Below are 14,874 nucleotides of genomic sequence, written 5' to 3' on the forward strand. Positions count from 1 at the left end.
GCCTGAAATTGTCCATTAAACGACTTAAAAAGAAAAAAGCCATGGGCATTCAGAAATCTCCATATAGCTGAAACACCTGATGTTCATAAGGCAAATTTGCACACATCCCATGTGGCTCTAATACTAGAGGTTTGAGAGGTCACTCAGTGGAAGTTCTAGCTTGGCTGGAGTTTTCATTTAGTTTTTACTGATTCATTTTTCTGTGTGACCTCACAAATTGTTTTGATTCTGTCAATACCAACAGTAGAGTGCTACTGTTCTAATACATTATCCAGTTTTTAAATCAAGCATGGCACTTTGGAAAAAAGTATTCCGAAAAACAAAACTAATGCAGTGATACTAGTCCACTACAGATAATTTTTTAAAGGTAGATTTATTCTTACTATTATAAGAATATAGCACCAATATTTCAATACAGTTATTTCTGCAGTAGGAGATTTGCAAAAGAAATTAACTGTACATAAGGAAAAAATTTCTCCTAATAGTGATAGAATTCCAACAGTCATGTTATTGTATTTATGCATTGTATATTCCAATTTTGTTAATGTTGTCAGTGTTTCCATTACAGATTTAACCCTTATAACTATAACAGTTTTCTCTTCATTTACAAAAGCATTGGCAGAAAAAGAAAAGTTTGTTGGATCTCCACATTCAGAAGGAAATGTTTTTGAAAATAAGGGAGGAAATTAATGCACTAAAACTATTGATAATTCTCTCTCTCTCTCTCTCTCTATATATATATATATATATATATATATATATATATATATATCACAGTGACATACACTGTGACTGTACCACCGAAAGAAGAACTTAAAAATTTAAAAGCAGTACTAAAAATTGAATGTGTCTTATCAGATATGCTAAAAGAATCTTGAAGACAAATAAAAATACAGTATGCCTGGAGCACTGGGAGACTTGAAAAAATCAAGTTGCAGTGAACTTTAAGCAGGGTATGTGATGCTAGTGGTGGGCCATGATTTTGTTCAGGAAAGCAAATAATAACCCACCTGTGGCATTCCATCTTTGTATGTCCAGACAGTGAGTCCACCTCAGAAGCTTAGCAGGTTGGCAAGCTCCTGGTACCACAGATACAAATATATATTATAAAACAGAAAAGTGAAAGTAGCTGCACCTGTTTCAGTGCAGCCTTCCACATTTGTAACAGCACCTCCTCCCACTTACTCTTCCACAAGCATATAACCTTAAGTGCTCCTTCTACATCCCACTCCTCTGCTTCATCCCCATGCACCCCCTTACTAATATGTGTCAACTCTAACCCTAACCCTAACACTGCCTCATGGCCAACCCTATAGCTTACCTAAGAAAAATATTACATAGCACTATTAGAAAACAAGAGACATGGGCACGCATCACATTGCCTACAATGGTACACAAACATAACACTAAATCTGTCCTCTTCTGTAGCCCTTACTCTAACCTAACCCATAAACAATCACACACACACACACACACACACACACACACACACACACACACACACACACACACACACACACACATACACACACACACACAGCCAAAAGTGCTGGCATTAAAACACAGTCCCATACTTACCATAACAATCACTAAATCTTTATCCTTTCAGCACCTGCAGCACATGAAAAGTAGTGTATTTACAAATTTCCCTAGCACTTCACTTTATGAAAGTACTGACTATACAGCAAAGTGAAGTAAATCCACACACACACACACACACACACACACACACACACACACACACACACACACACACACACACACACACACACACACACACACATAAACATGTATGTAGATATAGATATATATATGGGTCTACTTATTATACTCAAATGACCCAAATGCTAACATTGCTGACCAGAAAACGTTGACACTGCAAGTGTTGATGCATTACTATGCATGCAGGAAGCAACAGCCTTGGTGCATATAAAAATAAAACTTAAAAACAAACAAAAAGCTGTGCCCCCCCCAACACCCCCTGCTAATTATATATACAAACTCCAAAACCTTACAATGATTTTTTTTTTTTGTTCTGATATGTCGAGTGTCTGGTAGGTATGATGTCAATGTGTCAGTATGTCGAGTGTCTGGTAGGTATGATGTCAATGTGTCAGTTTCAACATAATGTATTTTGAGATTTATATATATATATATATATATATATATATATATATATATATATATATATATATATGGTTTCACTTCATATATTCGAAATGATGAAATCTCGAATGTCAGCATTTCGAGTGCATGAAGTCGAAACAATCACAGCACCAAAACCCCACAAAGCTGAAATCACAAACCCGAACATGCATACATTACACCACATACAAACCACAACACCTACATTACAAAAAAAACAAAAACACAACAAAACACCACACATACACATACCTACACTAAATATAAGCAGGGGAGCAGGCCACCCTGCACCCCCCCGAGGGGGTCTGCACCCCCCCCATATCCCCCACTTATATATACTAACTCCGAGATTGCACAAGCAGAGAAAAAAAAAACCCTCAAACACACACATTCTACAGTCCCTCACACACACACATGCACACATCACACATAAGTTACAAAAATGCTCACATGCACTCACTCACATAAAAGTCCGAACACAAACATCCCAAACAAACACTTCCCGTAACGTAGCGTCACTGCATAAGCACGGATTAGACATAGTTAGAATAGCGCTTATGCACTTTCGCTATTCTAAAGTTTCGGCTTCATGCACTCAAAATGCTGAAATTCAAGATTTCAACATTTTGAGTATATGAAGTGAAACTATATATATATATATATATATATATATATATATATATATATATTGTTTACCATTAGAATGATGGCGTACCATTGTACGGCTATGAAGTATTCAAACTACAGATGTTTGAATAATTCATATGTGTGCAGGTTAAAAGAGCGAACGTTATATTTGCGAACGGACTGTGCATTCGCAAATATGAACTTTTGAAGGGATGTACAGGGATCGCAGTGCAGTGCAGTTAGGGAAATACATCCCTTTCCTCACTGCAGTGCGATCTCGGAGTTGGAATATATAGTAAGGGGGGGCACAGCCCCCCTCATGGGGCTGCAGGGGGGCTTGCCCCCCCCTTTATAAGCTGGATGTTAGGTGTGCTAGTTAAGAAGTAGTGGCAAGGGTGACATTGCTGTTACATGCCGAAAATGTCATGTCCGACATTTTCGGCATTAACAGCCCCAAAACTTGGACCGAACCACAAAAGGAGGGGGAGAATCAATATTCGTCAAAGATACCCACACCTCCAGGTTGGTGGCACAGCACGAAGCATCAGAGACTATCCATGTGCAACTAACAGTGGGTAAAACTGCCTTCCAGTTTATAGCCTGCTACAGACCACCCTCCCAAACCCAGGAACCCCACTTGGCCTTCCTGAGAACACTGAAAAATATGAAGGTCTCTCCAAACACCATTATATTGGGCGACTTCAACTACCCAAACATAGACTGGGGGCATTACTCTAGCTCCAACACCCTAGCCCAAAGGTTCCTAGAATTTATAAACTCAAATGCTATGGAACAACTTGTTACCACTCCCACAAGAGGGGAAAACATACTGGACCTGATTATCACCAACATGGGGGCTCTATGTTCCAGACCAGAAGTGTATCCCTCTCTGGTAAGATCAGACCATAAACTAATCTCACTGGATATTCACATCCCGACCCCACCCCCTGCCCAGAAAACCACAGTGAAAAACTTCTCTAAAGCAAATTTCACACTCCTCAAAACCGAGGTGGAATCCTTCAAAGCCCCCAGGCTGTGGAAAATATGGCCCAGACCGCAGAATCCTTTATAAACACATTCTATGAACACCTTCAGGAATGCATGGATCATGCAATCCCAAATAAAACCAAGACCCAATCCTCCAAAGGCAGGCATCCTGCCTGGTGGACCCCAGCCATAAACAAACTATACAATAGAAGGAGGAAGCTACTACATGATAGAGCAAAATCCCAAAAAGGGAAGGCATCTCTGATCAGTATTAGCAAAAAACTACGGGCACTCATAAAATCGTCTAAGGCCAGCTTCAAGAGAAAAATTGCACAGGACACTAAGGATAATCACAAGGCTTTCTTTAGTTGTGTTAGGAACCTGGGTGGGAATTCCCAGATATGCTCAGAATTAGTCCAAAATGACAAAAAATACACCGAACCCACAGACATTGCCGACATCGTAGCTGACAGGTTCAGTGCAAACTTCTCCCCCCCCTCTCCACCAAAAGGGCAAATATCTATCCCAGCAGAGTGCTGCCCCCCTGACATCTCAGATGCTCAGGTAAGAGCTGCCCTCTCCAAAGCAAAAAACACAGCATCAATGGGACCAGACAGTGTCCCGGGCTGGGTCCTACATTAACTCCAAGAAGAGCTAAACCCAAACCTAAAACTACTGTTCAATCTCAGCCTTACTACAGGATATGTACCCAAAGAGTGGCGTACAGCAACAGTGGTCCCTCTCCACAAAGGTGGTGCATCAACGGATCCTGGAAACTATCGCCCCATAAGCCTGACTAGCTTGGTCTGCAAAGCTATGGAAAGGATCATCATGGACCTCATAAATAAAGATATTGGGGACCTACAGACACTGGATCCTACCCAGTTCGGCTTTGTTAAGGGCAGATCCTGCCTCTTAAACCTGGTCGATTTCTTTGAAACAGTCACCAAGGCCATTGACGAGGGGAAGGTGGTCCACACAGCCTACCTGGACCTCGCAAAAGCCTTCGCTACAATACCCCACTCGGGCATTATTGATAAGCTCACCAGCTTAAATATAAACCCCTATGTCACTAGATGGGTTGCAAACTGGCTCAAGGACAGAACCCACATGGTTAGAATTGCTGGAGTCATGTCAGACTCCAGACCAGTTACAAGTGGTATCCCACAAGGCTCAGTCCTGGGACCTCTCTTGTTCGGTATATATTTCTCGGAGGTACAGGCCAACACGGAAGGACTGTGGCTGACCAAGTTTGCAGATGACTGCAAACTAGGCGCCATAATCGACTCTCCAGCCGAAACAAGCATCCTATAAAAGGGCCTCATAGAAACAGACAACTGGTGCCAGAGCCATGGCCTCAAGCTAAATGCCAAAAAGTGTATAGTCATCCCCTTTGGCAAAAACAAAGTGCCCACAAATTACCACATAGGTGGTAATCCATTAAATACGGAAGAAGTAATTAGGGACCTGGGGACCCAAGTTGATAGCAATCTCTCATTTAAAAACCACGTGGCCAAAGTGGTTAGAAAAACATTTTATATAGCCCACCTAATCATGAAGGGATTCACATCTAGATCAGGGGAGGTCATCGTGCCTCTTTACTCATCCCTCATCAGGCCCATAATTGAGTAAAATGCCCCTTTGGGATGTACCTTACCAGACACCTGCAGCAACTGGAAAGACCCCAAAAGTACCTCACCAAGAGGATCAAAGGGCTCAAACAGATGCCATATGCTGCCCGGTTAAAGAAACTCCAGCTCTACTCAGTGGCATACCACCTGCTCAGAGGTGATCTGTGCCTGACATATAAAGCCATGTCCAACCCGGAATTAATGGACATGCTGCACCTCAGAAAATCCAAATCCCATCGAGCTACGTGCTCAAGAGACTTGAACCACAGCACTGAAATAAATAGGACATGCTGGAGGGACAGATTCATAACCCAGAGGCTCCCTTCACACTGGAATAAAATCCCAGTCCAGGTTAGGCAAAGTCCCACATTGACTCTCTTCAAGAGGAATCTTGATGAGTGGATGGGAGATCGTAGGTTTACCCCGGGTATCACTTCTTTGTCACTGTTAGACAGAGGCACAGTATACTAACCTCGAAAAAGGGCATAGCAAAATTCATTTAAAATGGCTGGCGAAAGCCAAACACACTCTGGCTAGGCTTATAAATGCCCTAGGGCAGATAGCCTAGTATGAACCTATGAACCTATGAACAGCTGATTTTCGAGATTAGGAAGGTTAGGTTATGTGTACTTTCAGCAAATTAGTTTACTGTTAAGTACCTTTTTTTGTGACTTTCGAGATTTCAATAGTAAACCTATATACCTATATATATATATATATATATATATATATATATATATATATATATACATACATATGTGTGTGTGTAAAATGCATAGGAGTATATGTAAGCTGATCAAAATCACATATCCTAGACAAAAAGACATCAAGCACAAGACATCAACACCAGTGTGTGCATGCTCCTGGATGTAATCTCAGAGCATACAAAGTACAAAAAATTAATTTTGCAGGAGGACAAGACCTCTATACCCCCACACCCCTTGCTACCTAAATATACCATCTCCAAGATCACACAATAGTGAGAAAAGGGCATAATTCCTTCCATGTTATAGCAACGATCTTGCACATGTATGTTGAACAAGTGTTTTGTTGGCCACCTATGATTATTAAAACACCAGTCCACTAAATGCAAAGTCGACCAATGTGAGGAAACCCATATATATATATATATATATAGGTATGCCTTGCCTTGTGATTTGTCGAATGCCTTATCTTCAACAAAGGCAGGGGGTGTGGTTTAATGTCAACAGTATGGATTACCGAGCAGTGGAAATGTCGATGGTGTGTAATGTTGAGACACGTAAGTGGGGCTGGAGAGGTGAGCATTTTTGTGCATGTGTATGTAAGCTAGGGTTAGGGTTGGGGATGAGTGGAAGATAGGTGTTGTTTGTGTGCAAGTTTGTCTATTTTAGGCTTAGGGTCAGGGTTAGGTTAGGGAATAGATAAAGTGTTGTTTGTGTGTGTTTGTGAATTTTTGTGTGTCCAAGTATGTCTGGTGTAGTGGCAGTGTTATGGGAAGTTTTTATGAAGCTAAGGTGTAGGGTTAAGGTTGAGGGGCAGGGGCAGCGTTAGGGTTAGCACCCATTACTTTGGTCAGATATGCGGATAATATGTTATTGCTTAATTCTGACAAGAATAATAAAGCAGCGCAAAATGTGCTTTAAAAAGAATTCTCAAACCTATAATTCTGGTTATAATAACAAGTTATCACTCAACTCAAATAAAACTATTTGTTTGACTTTTCACACCAAACAATGTTAAGGACTCTCATGATATACAAAGTTATACCCCCAACAGAGATCTAATTAGACAGGAACAACTACATAAATATTTAGGTATCTGTTTGTACCTTTCACTTTCCTTCAAAATTTTTACTCCTTCTAGTGTAAATAAATGTCTTACTCACCTTAAACTATGCTATAAACTCTCAAACCTCTTTACTTTAAAATTTGGAATAGCGCTAGGAATCAACTTCCTGATTCTCAACTTGAGTAGGGTCTTCCAGTTATTTCTCTGAATGTTCAATACCATACTTTGGTCAATAGTCAACCAACTCTGCTGATTCATTATACTGTAACTCCAGAATAAAAGTTACTTTCATTTCCCCCAAAAAGCCAGGTGGCTTCTTGTTACTACATGCATAATGCTTCTGTTTTCATCCTTTATATTCAAGTTGCTAAGTATAGAATGCTGCAATTAAACTTATAATTAAATCTCACTATTATTCTGTTAGATCCTCAGACCCAAGTCTGTCTTCTCTCATAAGATCATAAATGAGTTGCAATTGAAAAGGTATTTTCTCAAATAATGCTAACAGTTTGGAATTTAATGCCACAGTAGTTGAGAAATGAGCAAAACTATCAAAGTGCCTGCTTTAAAGACTGTGGATAATGTTTGGTTTGTATTTAATATATACATTTTTTGTGTTTTTTTATTTATGTTTTTATTAATGTGACAGAAATGGACCCTATTCTTAAGTCAAGTTAATACTCATGAAATTGATACTGTTTCTGAATGATGTTTGGCAAAAGTGTTTTTCTCAATGGCTGTAATATACCTAGGACTGTTTAACTCTATAGTTCATATAGAGTTGTTATTTATTTATTTATTTAACATTTGTTAACTGGGAAAGCCCAACTAGGACAGAGACTATTTTCAGCAGAGGCCCGGGGAGAAATGCTCCAGGCGCATGTCTTTATGAACTTTAGAGTACCAGTGGACATAAAAAGTGTACCCATCCCTGTTAAAATGCCAGTTTTTTTGTGATATAAAAATGAGACCACAATAAAAATTTCAAAACTTTTCCCACCATTATTGTGCCCTATAAACTGTACAATTCAATTGAAAAACAAACAAGTCAGTTTGGGGAAAAATATAAAAAAAACATACAATAAGCTGGTTGCATAAGTGTGCACACCCTTAAAATAATACTTTGTTGAAGAACCTTTTGATTTAATTACAACATTCAGTCTTCCTGAGTAGGAGTCTATCAGCATAGCACATCTGAAGCCCCATCTGTTTGAGTTGGTCATTGCTATAAATATGTGTTTTGCTGAACCAGTTCATATGTTGGTACATAGTCTACAGCTATAACCTTTGTTTTGTCTGCATTCATTTTAAGTTCTGAGAAAAAAAGAAACTGGCTCAAAATGTTCCACAACACTTAAATGTCCTTTTCTGGTTTTATCAGGTACAAAATAATATTGTCTGCAAATAAAGCCAACTTTTCTTGAATACTATGCCAAATATATCATTGATTTTATTTTTTCTTTTTCCTGCCACCTTTCCTTCATTGTTAATGGCCTGGCCGCTATGCTTCATCTGCTCCAGATCAATCAGCTTCTCCATGTCCCCCCAGACTAATTCCACCAATTGCTTGGGCTAGTCATGGATCACAGTCAATGGGGCTTGGCATGTCTGATGTTCCATCCAGCGGGTTTTACTTTGGCCAACCCTGTTAATGCCACTCCCGTCTGTGGCAGTATTCTGTCCTGGGGGCATGCAATGTGGGATCCATGGAGTATTGCATCACCACTGCAGCAGGTCAGACAATCCTCACTGCTCTTGCTGACTATGCATCCTCTGGCAAAGTCCGCAGACTCCACCTGGGATCATCATCTGGAGATGCCCGCATACTACCCCCCACAGGATGGGTACACTCATCCCTTCCTGATGCTCCTTCACTGTCCCAGGATGCTAACTGAACCTGGGTCATAGTCAGGGCTTTATCCCCTCTACTCCACCAGAGTGGCTGAGATATTCTTGAATGTCTAAGTCCCTTATTTTATTTGCCAGTGGTTCTAAATATAATACAAATCACAAAGGAAAAAGAGGACAGCCCCACCTGGTTCATCTATTCTGACAAACACTCCCACCTTAATTTTTGCCTCTGTTCCCTCATATATCCTCATAACTAACCTTAGTACTGTATCAGGGAATGCAAATGATTCTATTGCCCTACTCATAACATCCTAGTTTACTCTGCCAAATGTTTGCTCTTCATCTAGACCCACCACCAACAGCAGCAGCAGCAGTATTTTCTTACATTCTACTTCCCTCTGAATCATCAGTGTTCTATTAATGTTGGCAAATGTTTGCCTCCCTTCCACAAAACCACATTGATCCACATCTATCAATGCTGGCAATACCTTTGCCATTCTTTTAGCTATTATAAACATAAACACTTTATAATCATGGTTTAAAATTTAAATGGGTCTATATGAAGCTGGGTTTTACCATCTTTAGGTATTACATACATGACAAATTTCTTCCAGGATGTTGGTGCTTCCCCTTCTTTTAAAATACTGTTAAACAAAACCTTCCCTCCTAGCTTTCAAACTTCCACAGTAATATTACCTATTCCTGGATATTTTCCTGCAGATTAATTGTACATCACCATTTTTATTTAATCTCCTCTTATCTTAGTTAATTGTTGAGCTTTATCTGCGTCTAACCTTGGCATACTTAAGTCTTTCATAAATATTTCCATTTGTACTTTTTTTATTTCCACATTCCTCTGCTTTATACAAATTTTAATAACATTTCTGAAGTATCTCTAATTCCTGATACCTCTTTAACAACTACAATGTTTGTTTTCTTAACCACTGGTATTGGACAAACCCATGTGATTATTACTTCTTCACTTTAAGTAATTCTTTGTATGTCACGTTTCCTGTGCTTCTGAGCAACTTGTATTTTATAATTGTATGCATTCCCCAATATAACAAACTTGCAACATTATTGTTTCTTCCACTTGTAGATTCATTTATTCATACATATTCCAAGGCCACTGAATCTCATGACCATTCTTGCACTACCAGTAGCATCCCTCAGTGTTTTGTAGATACCATCCAGCCATCTTGTTTATGTTTAAAGGAAATTCTGCCATTCACAAAAACTCTAAGAGATCATCACTTTATAGAAAACAAACATAATTGCTACAAAAGATGTAAGTTGACCTGTAAGTGCAGGGAGACAGCAAAAACATATTTGAGATTGTTACTGTAACGATGGCTTATTAGTAAGGATATATGCAAGCTGCTAACTGGTGGTTGGATATTATTTCCCCTTGAAATGGTTGTGTATATAATTTATGTTTTATTATGCCAGATGAGAATTGCTCATACCATAGGCATATGTCATTATCGACTGCATTGATGATCCTTGATTCAATGATTTATTGTATAACCTGACTCATAACTGTTCTCTTCTACAGCTACAGCTATGTACCTTTGTGGATGTTCTCAGTCTCAAAGATGGCCTGCATGCTGTGCTACCACAGTACAAGGATAAAATGATTGACTTCAATAATTTGCTAAGCTTCTGGTGTCATTCTAAGGGGATCCAGTATTTGTCTGCCTGGAACGACTTGGTCGACAGACCACGATGCTTTGCCAGAGATGGCCTGCACCTGTTGCCCCTGGGATTCCGGATGCTGGCTAAGGCTCTTGCCACCCCTATAGTGCCATTTTAGGCAAGGTTCAAATGACAAATTCACCACTGTAACAGGTACAAGCAAGCAAAATCTGAGGGTAATGCTACTCAATGCTAGAAGTCTAAACCTCAAAATGCATTCACTCGAGGCATTCCTTAAAATGGAGAACATCGACATCTGTGCAGTGACAGAGACCTGGTTCAAGGCTCCAGACAGCACTCCTGCATTACCAGGCTATAATTCATACCACACCTTTCGGCCACCTAACCTGGACCAAAACACTAAAGGTGGAGTCATGTCCATATTAATTAAGGATATCCACACCTCCAGGCTAGTTGCTCAGCATAATGCATCCGAGATTATCCAAGTGCAACTAACTCTGGGCAAGACCGCAATCCAATTTGTAACTTGCTACAGATCCCCCACCATGCCCCAGGATTCCCACTCCTCATTTCTTGATACACTGGAAAATATTAGGGTACAACCCAACTCCCTATTAATGGGCGATTTCACCTACCCCACCATTAACTGGGAAAATTACTCATGTACCAATTCTTTTGCTCAACATTTTCTGGACTTCATAAATTCCAACGCCTTGGATCAACTTATCCTAACCCCCACCAGGGGCACCGATATCCTAGACCTGGTCATTACCGACATGGGCGACTGGTGTTCCACATCAGAGGTCAATTCCTCATTGGTCGGATCTGACCACAAGCTATTCACCCTAGACATCCACATCCTGCCCCCCACCCTCCATTAGGGAAACCACCGTAAAAAATTTCTATAAAGCCATCTTCATGCTTCTTAAGACAGAAGTGGCAAACTTCACGACACCCCATGCAGATGGATAATAGAGGTACGACTGCTGAATCCTACACAAATGCACTTTATAAGCACTTACACGAGTGCATGGATCAATGCTATCCCTAACAGAACCAAGATGCTATCCTCCAAAAAAAGGAAGCCAATCTGGTGGTCGTCTGCCATAAACAAACTCTACAACAGAATAAAGAAACTGTTGCAAATAAGAGTAAAATCCCATGACTGGAGGAACTCCCTGGTCAGCCTCAGTAAGAAGCTGAGCCCCCTCATAAAATCCTCCAAAGCTAGTTACAAAACCAACATTGCCACTGATTCTAAAGACAACCACAAAGCATTCTATAGCTATGTCAAGCATCTCAATGGCAACACTCGGATCTGCTGTGAGTTACAGCACAATGGCACTAAATATACAGACCCAACTGATATTGCCAACATCCTGGCAGACATGTTCAGTGCTAACTTTACCCCCCCACACCCCCTAAAGGGCCCATCTCTATACTGGAAGAATGCAAAGTTCCTGTAATCACGGCTGCACAGGTAAAAACCACACTCTCCAACGCCAAGAACACAGCACCCATGGGACCTGACAACATCCCAGGCTGCATTCTACATGAACTACATAATGAACTGGCACCTCACCTAAGCACCATGTTCAATCATAGCCTCACCTCAGGCTTTGTGCCCACTGAATGGCACATAGCGACGGTTATCCCACTCCACAAAGGGGGAGCCACCATGGACCCCGGGAACTACCACCCCATTAGCCTAACGAGCCTGGTCTGCAAGGCCATGGAATGTATCATCATGGAACTTATAAACAAAGACATTGGTAATCTCCAAACTCTGGACCCCACCCAGTTCGGGTTTGTAAAAGGCAGATCATGTCTCCTAAACCTGATAGACTTCTTTGAAGCAGTCACCAAAGCCGTAGATGAGGGTAAGGTGGTTTACACAGCCTATCTAGATCTCACCCAGGCTTTTGACACCACCCCCCACCCTGGAATTATAGATAAACTCACAAAACTAGGTATAAATCCCTATGTCAGAAGATGGGTTGCCAACTCACTCACTCACTGACAGAACCCACACTGTGAAAGTAGCAGACTCCAAATCTGACTTCAGACCAGCGACAAGTTGAGTACCACAGGGTTCAGTTCTGGGTCCTCTCCTGTTTGGTTTCCACTTGTCTGAAGTACAGGCTAACACAGAAGGTCTTTGGCTAATAAAGTTCGCAGATGACTGCAAACTAGGAGCCATAATCGAAACTCCTAATGATGTGGACATCCTACAAAAAGGCCTCACTGAGACAGATGCCTGGTGTCAAAACCATGGCCTCAAGCTCAATGCCAAAAAGTGCATTGTCATTCCCTTTGTTAAAAATTCTGTACCCATGAGCTACCACATAGGTGATAGTCTATTTAACACTGAAAGTGTGATAAGAGACCTTGGGACACAGGGGGACAGTAGTCTCTCTGATAATCCAATCACCACAGTAGTCAGGAAATCCTTCTATGTGGCACACCTCATCACAGAAGGTTTCGCATCCAGGAAAAAAGAGGTCATTGTTCCCCTCTACTCATCACTCATTAGACCCATTATGGTATGTACCTCACAAGACGTCTACAACAACTGTAAAGGCCACAGAAATACCTCACAAAGAGGATTACCGGACTCAAACAGATGCCCTACACAGACTGTCTCAAAAACTCCAGCTTTACTCCGTTGCATATCGCCTACTCAGTGGTGATCTCTGCCTAACATACAAAGCTATGTCAAACTCAGAGCTGTTGGACATGCTCCACTTAAAGAAATCCCAATCTCCCTGAGCTACATGCTCTAGGGACCTAAACCTTGTCACCACAATAAACAGAACATACTGGAGGGATAGGTTCCTGTCCCAGAGACTTCCCATACTCTGGAACAAACTACCTATCCTTATCAAACAAAGCTCCTCATTAGCACTCTTCAAGAAAAATCTTGATGATTGGATGGGAAATAGGAAATTCACCCCGGGAATCACCTCTGTCGCTCTGCTCGACAGGGGCACAGGAAAATCATTTTCTTGGGTGGCAAAAGCCAGAGTACCTTTTTCACTAGGCTTATATAGGCCCTATGGCCAATAGCCTAGTACATACCTATGAACGATCTTATCATAAACCATAGTGTCACTGGAGTGTTTTTCTTATACACTGATGAAATTCTGAATTATTGATGGCTTAATAATTCAATAATGTAATTTTATTTCAGTGTTATGTTGCTTATTCTATGGTTGTTTTTCAGCATTTCTGCTACCGTGTTTTTGTATATTCATTTGTTATATTTCATTGTATCTGCTGTGTTTGTACTATAGCCATAACGTGACATCTGTTGTCTTGTCTGTATGGCCCAGATCATAGCTGAAATGGGTCTTTAAATCAGCCCAGCAACCTGATTAACAAAGGACATACATAAATTAATTAATTAATTAATCAATCAATTAATTAATTAATAAATACAGATCCTCAGATATCAGTATATTGCAAGCTATAACCAGATAGGCATTTTTTTGTTTTATTTTTCAGCTGCAGAACCTACATTTGTGTGTCTGCAGAACATAGATTTGTCTGTATATTTAATTTTCCTGTAGATTTTGTGACCTAGCATGTTTGCTGTCCACTTTCCTGAGCTGCCATTATTATCCTGTCATTTTTTTAGTTTACGTTCACCTCTCCCTAGCCATTCATGTGTCAAATCTTAATCAATGTGTGATTCTTTAAGGAATTTGCAAAACTTGCCACTACAATTGTTTTTATTCAGTTTTCACATTTTCTTCTGATCACTGTCTTTATATACTGCCTTATTTTAGCATTTTAGTTTTGACCTGTTTTTAATTCACTGAAGGGTTAATTTCCATACCTACTCCTTACAGAAATACTTTTGCTAATCTGAACAAGGATATCTTCTCAGACTTGTTTTCTTTATAGTTTAGAGCTTTCAATGTGTTTTAGGCTGATGATGTCAACAAATAAAAGTGCAGTCTCATGATTACAGAACTATGCGTATAGTCAATTTCAAGGAGGCCTTTGCCTCCTTCACACCAAGGTATATGCAGCCTTGCCATGCATGCACTGTTTGCATACATCATTGATGAGCACGAAATAGATTTCAGTTTTTTTCTTTTCCTGTTCATCTCCAACACATTTTGAGGCTAATCACTTTAAATTTATAGGTTAGAAAAGTGAGAGATAATGATTTGGAATTTGGACTTTATTCTAAAATGTCAAG

Source organism: Protopterus annectens, chromosome 1.part2 (assembly GCF_019279795.1).
Source record: "Protopterus annectens isolate FY-2018-M chromosome 1.part2, PAN1.0, whole genome shotgun sequence".
Classification (NCBI taxonomy): Eukaryota; Metazoa; Chordata; order Ceratodontiformes; family Protopteridae; genus Protopterus; species Protopterus annectens.